We start from the raw sequence: 7,108 nt of genomic DNA, 5'->3' as shown, positions 1-7,108 counted from the left end.
TTTACGGAGACTAGAAAATAAATCAGCACACCGTTCAAAAATATGAGTAGACATCAGTCTTCCATTTCTAACATTTCAAACAGCAGCGTTTGCAGAAGCTTTACGTCACGTATCGTTTCTTATTGCAAGATTGCACTTAAACGCTTCGTGTCAATGACAAAAGTAAGGAAATAAATAAGTAAGCAAGTAAATAAATAAAATGTATTAGCTTTTACTGTCAAGTTTTTAATTGTTGGCTACCAAAAAGACTTTCAATGAAACATTTCTCATAATCGTATCATGGTAGTCCTTTATATGGTGGTTAGCTTACATCAAAGCTTTACGAAATTTAGAGCAAACTAAACTAACATCTATAGAAACAAAACAAACACTGGAGTGCCTTATACTTCTAATTGTACATATCTGGATTTTATTATTTTAAATTAAAAGTACAATTATTTTCAGTTGTAAATCAGATGTGGTTAAATGTGACATATACAAAAAACTCTATATCAAACAGTCCAGAAATGTATTTGCAAAAAGAAAACGCTCACTGTAAAACCATGTATCTTTATAAAAGAGAGTGAGAGTCACGTTCATTTTTAACAAAAAGGCAAATGACTGCCGTACAATATCAAACACTCTATCGGCACGAGTTCTGCTCAAACCACCGCCAAATCTAAGGGAAATGGATTACGTTTAGAACGCTACAACGCCTGCGTCACGTGGAGCAGGGACGTGAAGAGGTCTTTTTCTCTCATAGAAAGTAATCACCACCATACCGAATCTTCCCTGATGAGGGGCTGTTCAGTTGTATGGTGTTTCAATACTGATGTGCTTGGTTAGTCTACTTTTATAAAGGAATTGCAACTTAATCTTATTTCAGTAAGTTCTCTTTTCATCTTGTATATGCATCTGTGCATGAGCACATTGGTAACCCTGTGTTTTTTTTTCAAGTCTGGGGAGTGGAGTTGTTGCTGTGCGCATGATATGATGTAGGTGGGTGTGGACACATTTATAGCCAAGAAACTTGGAATTACATCAGGGGAAACGGACAGACCAGTCAGTACATGGGTTAGAACTGCTCATTTTAGCATACCATGCAAGTGTGGTTTTGTTTTACCTTTTGAGACTGCAGTGGATTAAACGCTGCTATTACTTATAAGTTGATTAAAGCTGTTAGTGTTCATCTCGGGTGTGTGTGTGTGTATGTTTTGTATTGGGGTCAAGATGAATGCAACGTAATCACTGTGTGTAGCTGCTTGGCTGTTTTTAGACATTGCATTTAAACAGAAACATTCACTAGTTTTGAGTTGATTATTATATAGGGTAGGTTGTAGTTTGATGTTTTGTATGGGTGGGGTGCAGTGCAAGTTACTGCCCCAACCTCTACAGCACAACACCATCACAATTGCCAGTCCACTGATTGTGTCTTTTTTTTTTGGATGCAGTTTTAAACACATATTTTTATATGGTTTCAACGATAAATCCAACTTACCGGTGTCCCCAGCTGCCCTCGTCTGCGGCAGCTGTTGTTATGTTCTTTAAAGGTAAGGCTCCGGCAGTACCAACTGCTGCCAATTAGTCCACTGCGGAAGTTTTCATTTATGTGCACGGTCAGGATCAGGAAAGTTTCTAATCGGATTGTCGGGCATGTGTTTCCCAGTGCTGACATAATGCTTAATTGTTTAAAAAAGTGATAAAAATGAAATGGGTGCATTTGAGGGTAACCGATTTATCCGAAGCTCATATGTTTTGTGTAGTACCGAGTATGGCAGCAATACTATAACTGTTGGTTTTGCACTTACTGGTTAGAACGGAGATGTACTGCATTTTGGTAATGCCAGGTTTAGTGAATACTTTGATGCTCCTAGTGTGAATTATTGGAAGGTGAATTCATAAAAAAATAGATTATGACCATTATCCAGAGCTAACATTGGGAAACTGTGTTCCTTGTATAACGCCATTTGAGGGTGGGGGTTGTGTAGACGGTATTGAGATAAGCCCTAGGGATAAGTAGCTGTGTAGGCAGTTGAAATGCCAATTGCTTGTTGAGCTATTGTGTGTTTTAAAGACTTGATAGTAATGCGTTAATTTGGGTGGGATCTTCATATTACCGACTCTCGAGATGTATATTGTTCCATGTTTTTCTTTGCAAAATATCCAGTGGTATAACGTTCTTGGTCAGTAATTAAACTCCTCTATGTGGGCATATATACGTCAGTGCACAACATGCACCTTACAGCCCACTTGATTCTGTGATCCTTGAGTTGTTTATTGCTTCTGTCTGATTGCTAGCAGTCCTGTCATTTCATTATTATAATTGCCACACGCAGAATAAGACTGTACTTTTCTCTAGTAATCAAGTATTTAGTCTGTTTCTTTTCTGGAGTGGTTTATATGTAGTAATTATTTGTTGTCTGGTGATTTTACTAACTGTAGTCCTTACTTGTTTGTTGTACAGTATTGGGAGATGTCGATAGTAGCAGAAATGTGCATTTGCTTTTAGAGTTTTTTAGAGCATGCAATATATATGCATCCATGTTTTTTACCACAGTTACTTCTGAATCTGGTTTGAATTTCAGCAGTGTGACACTTGGTCTAATAATGTGCTATTGATTTTTTTTTTTTTTTTTTTTTTTTTTGTAGTATTGAATTAAGATAGCTTCACTTAGGGGAGACATTTCTGTGACACAAGTGTATGATGTGGTTTTACTGTGATTCATTTCACCATTTGGTTGATATGTGATTAACCTAATCTAAAATGTCTAAAGCTTCAGGATATCACAGTCTCAAAATAGTGACACACCCAAGGTTGCAAAACACACACTTTTTTTTTTTTTTTGCAAGAGGTATGCCTCCTTGCCGTTGGTCTCTAGATCTTTTCACTCTTCTCCAACTCCACAAATTGATCAGCATGCTACTTAATTTACAGGAAGCTTGTAACCTTCTTTTTTCAGTGTTCTGAGACTTGCTGTTCTGGGCTGCTATGATGAACAGGTTTTAAGTATAGTGTTTTAGTTGAATACACATATTGATATCCGTAAATTCATTTTTTTAATACCTGCTAATCATCAGCCCCACCCAACCAGTTGGCTTATTTAATTCTCCATCACAAGCTTGAAGGTTGACTGAGGAGGACCATGCTTTTTAGGCAGCTGGCAGGGTATATATATATATATATTATATATATATATATATATATATATATATATATATATATATATATTCCACAAGAAGAGCAAACAGACGGTTGTTTAGTTGGTCTCCACCAGGGAAATTTTACCACTCCATAAGCTTTCTGAATGCCTGCAGCACCTCTGTTGGAGAGGTGAGTAGGCCACACTCCTTCATCCTGCCCGTTGTTGAATGGCTTCTCCAGTACCAGGGCTGATAATGCAACTCCAGTCGCTTTGATTGCAGTCAGGGCTCCATGCCTCTGTGCCATGGAGCCTGGTAACAGATTTTATACTTTGTTGACTGGGTGTGTGGACTTGTCCAAGGTTCCTTATCAGCCATTATCCTGGTGTCAATGCACAGAGTTAGAGGAATTTTGAAATGACTGCATCCGGTCAGAGAAATGTCAAATAAGGAGGCAACCTTTGTCATACAGACAAATGGCAAAATAACACACATTTGGGAACTAAAGCAGCAATCATAGTTGTACAGATGGTCCATGAATTCGCTCTGCAAAATCCTAGAACACCAGTAAGGTTACTTATTTCAGACTTCAGTGCAATAACTAGAGCTGTATTCTAGATGTTTTTATTGTGTTCATATTTCCAGGTAGGGAATCTCCCCAGAGCAGGGGAAGCTTCACTTAAGCTCTCATTGTGGTGAGGGCAGGTAAGTTTGAAAGAGATTTAGAAAACTGCTACTTTATATTGGACTTTAGCCCCTTGACAGTAGAAAACAGGTATGCTTAATGGGAGTATTTTAGATGTTTTATAAGAGTGTGTGTGTTTGTTTTCTTGTCCCCAAATTATACAAGAAGATAGTTCCATTTTTTTTCTTTTTTCAAAGGAGTGTCCAAAATGGGTGCGTTGTTAACGTTAAGGTGTTATTACTTTGAGTTTTGAGGGCATAAGGGAAGGATTTTATTTGAACTTTAGTTGTAAAAGAGGAGCAGAAACCATTTTTCAGTATTTTAAATGTAAGGGAAGATAATTGAAACAAAGTATGTTTTGACAGGAAGCTTGTTTGTATTTTGCAGGGAAATGCAGTGATGTTCCAAATATGAAGATTAATAAGTCTGGATATAGCATTTGTAGTTGTCTGAATTTTTTTTTTGTGCGGAGTAGAGGGAGATTATAGGTAAGGTATATTCCAGTCTTGGCATACAACCTTTCTTGACGAGGGCCTGTTTGCTTTTTTGATAAGGTAATTTGGGATGAGTATGCAATTTTCAGTTGAGAAATAACCACTGAAGCACACAGGTCAGTGTGGTCTTTCAGTTTGTGTGATGCCATAAGAGGCCAATGTATTTGTACTTCTCTGCTGTTGAAATAAGTTCATTTGGGATTTCAGTATATAAAACAAATGTTCAAGTTTGGTACTTAAGGATGTGGTTGTTTTGGAGATATTTAGGGTGAGTTTTTTTTTTTTTTTTAGTTGTAGCCAGTTGTATAGGGAGGAAAGGTCTTTTGAAGGCGTGTCTGGATGGACTTTGAGGGCCTGTTTCTGTTGATGATGTCTGTATACAGAATTATGTTACTTGAAGGTGTTACAAGGGTGTTTTCCAGTTCAATTTTCAGCATTGTGTATATGTGGCTTGAATAAAAAAAAAAAAAAAATTAAAAGCGCATTTCTAAACTGCTGCTCATTATCCAGAATACAGTGTGCTGTGTTCGCATGCTAGTTTATCCTAGTAGAAAAGGTGATCTGGAGACTGGGCACTGGACTTCGGATAATTTACATGAGTGCTTTACATTAAGACATGACAGGAATAGTCATTAAATATTAAAGATAGATGGAGTTGTGTACTTGATGGATGGCTTCACAAAGCATATCATCCCACATTTAGCCATGCTTTTATTTTTTTTTTTCAGACATTAATTTCTTGCAGACACTCTCAAATGACAATTTAGTTGTATTGTGATTGTAGTAGGCTGTGTTGCTAGACTTGGCTAGTTGCTGCAACCAGCAGGTAGTGATTAGACATGGATATTTTTGTAGCTGTTGGTATAAATGTGCGTTTTGGATGAAACTGATTTAATCTAGTGAAATTTATAATCTGATGTTGTAAATCTTTGTTCATTAATTACTATTAGGACTTTGGTTCCGTCCTCAGAACTGATACGGCCATTTCCAAGCTCGCGCCAGCCAGAAACTCTTGGCTAAGACCTACCCATAATGCCCCTCTCCTAGTTACTCCAGATATCGTTTGTCACGTTCCTAATCAGATGTGCTAGCCATCTCTCTCAAAGCTAAGTAGAAAATTGTCATTTTTAAGATAGTTTCTCTTCAGAATTTTTTAGTCAATTTAGCCTTTTCTCACTGTTGCCTATAACCTAATTCTATTCCCTACCCTTTACCTTGGTAATTTAATTTCTACCATTATTGGTACTGTTCCTCTCTCCTGCCTTTGACAGGTCTTTCCTTACCACTTGTGGTATTTAAATTCCATCGTTGGTATTCTCTTACCTTTTTCTCTCCCTTATTTTGTTTTTTTTTTTCTATAGGATAGCCTTGTTGCCTTACTATGTCAAAGCTAAGTTGTGGTTTAAACAGTGTGACAAGTGTGGGAGTAAGATGCCCAACTTGGATACACATGCTTTTTGTGTCTACTGTTTGCACGTGGATCATATTAAAGCTGACTTACATTTTGTGCTAGTTTTAGTAATCGTACACTAGCAGAACGTAAAAATAAGCTTATTTTAAAAGGTTTAATCAAGACACCTTTTTCGGAGGCTGTATCTGGGTCTGAGGTCTCACCCCCTCCAAAGACCAAAAAACATAAGGAAAAACCGAGTCACTCGGTTCCTGCATCTGTCAGTTACGGAACTGAGTCGGCTCCGTGATTTTGTGCCCTCAGTGCAGACCTCTTCGGCACCATGCTCTGTATCTTCTCCCTCGGTGCCATCCATGATATTCACCCCTATTTCGGTTCCAACCTCGGCACCACTGACTTTGGTGCCATCTTTGGATCCAACATTGGCTCCGATGACTGTACCTGCTTCGGCACCATCCCCAGCCACGGTGCTGACAGTTTCTTCGGCTCCAAAACTCGAATATCTGCCAAGAACAAGATACTCTCCAATTTGCAACCCTTTTTCGGGGCAGAGGTTTAGCCCCTTTCTAGAAAGACCTGATTCTCCTTCAGTAGCCTCCTTTAGATCCAGTAGGAGTTTTTCTGAATTGGATCTAGTGTGGTTTGTGGACCAGCTTCTGGCAGCTAGGGGATTGCCCATTCCAGCTAGACCTTCTGTCCTTCTTAGCTCAGAATCTTTTACTACATCTTCCCCTGTTTATCCTCCTCTGGCCTCTACCCAGATTCTGGAGATCTCGCTACAGATTTCCACCCCGGTGTATACTGTCTTGGCTCTGACAGCAGTTTTTCCCCTGTCTGCACCGACCACCCTTGCTGCATCAGCTTCAGTGGAGCTGATGCTGTCTCGAAGCAGTACTTGGACCGTCCATACCTTGGTACCTAGCCCAGCACCCATTTTCTTGCTGGTGCTATGTCCATGGCTCCTCTGGCTTCCAGTCCTCTTGGAGCTCTTCACCTGGAGGTGGACTCCTCAGGGTGGGGTGTGACCCTGGTTCCAAGGTTATCCTTCCAGTTCCGGGCTCCCATTCCTCCTCGGGCGGGCCTGCTGCTCAAGTGATGGAGAGGGTCCCTGACACCGCAGGCTTACAGTTGGCACCAATGACATCCGTGTCCGAACCCCCCCCCGCATGCACCTCTCACAACCCTCTATTTTGGGACCCCAGAGTCGCAAGACCCCCCCCCCTTTGAAGGGAACCCCTTCTCTGGAGTCCTCCTCAGAAGATCCCACTGGGAGCCTCCCCGGAAGAAACTGTGCAAAAGGAAGCACCTTGATTCCCCGGAGGAATCTATCACTGAAGACACTGATTGTGATGAGGGGGAAGGGTCCCCACAGTCTCCCCCAGATGACATTTCATTTGG

The 7,108-nt window shown here is 40.0% G+C and overlaps 1 protein-coding gene across 1 annotated transcript in view; it reads left to right on the top strand.

Annotated features, from left to right (window-relative positions):
* Positions 1 to 676: 676 nt before the first annotated feature.
* Positions 677 to 7,108, top strand: part of HRAS (HRas proto-oncogene, GTPase) — an 814,425-nt gene continuing 807,993 nt past the window's right edge. Inside the window, exon 1 of the mRNA XM_044059181.1 lies at positions 677 to 864. The gene's annotated coding sequence lies outside the window, so the exon portion shown is untranslated. The remainder of the gene's footprint in view (positions 865 to 7,108) is intronic.

The sequence above is a fragment of the Protopterus annectens genome, chromosome 17.part0 (genome assembly GCF_019279795.1).
Source record: "Protopterus annectens isolate FY-2018-M chromosome 17.part0, PAN1.0, whole genome shotgun sequence".
Classification (NCBI taxonomy): domain Eukaryota; kingdom Metazoa; phylum Chordata; order Ceratodontiformes; family Protopteridae; genus Protopterus; species Protopterus annectens.
This window is presented reverse-complemented; position numbering and strand designations above follow the sequence as displayed.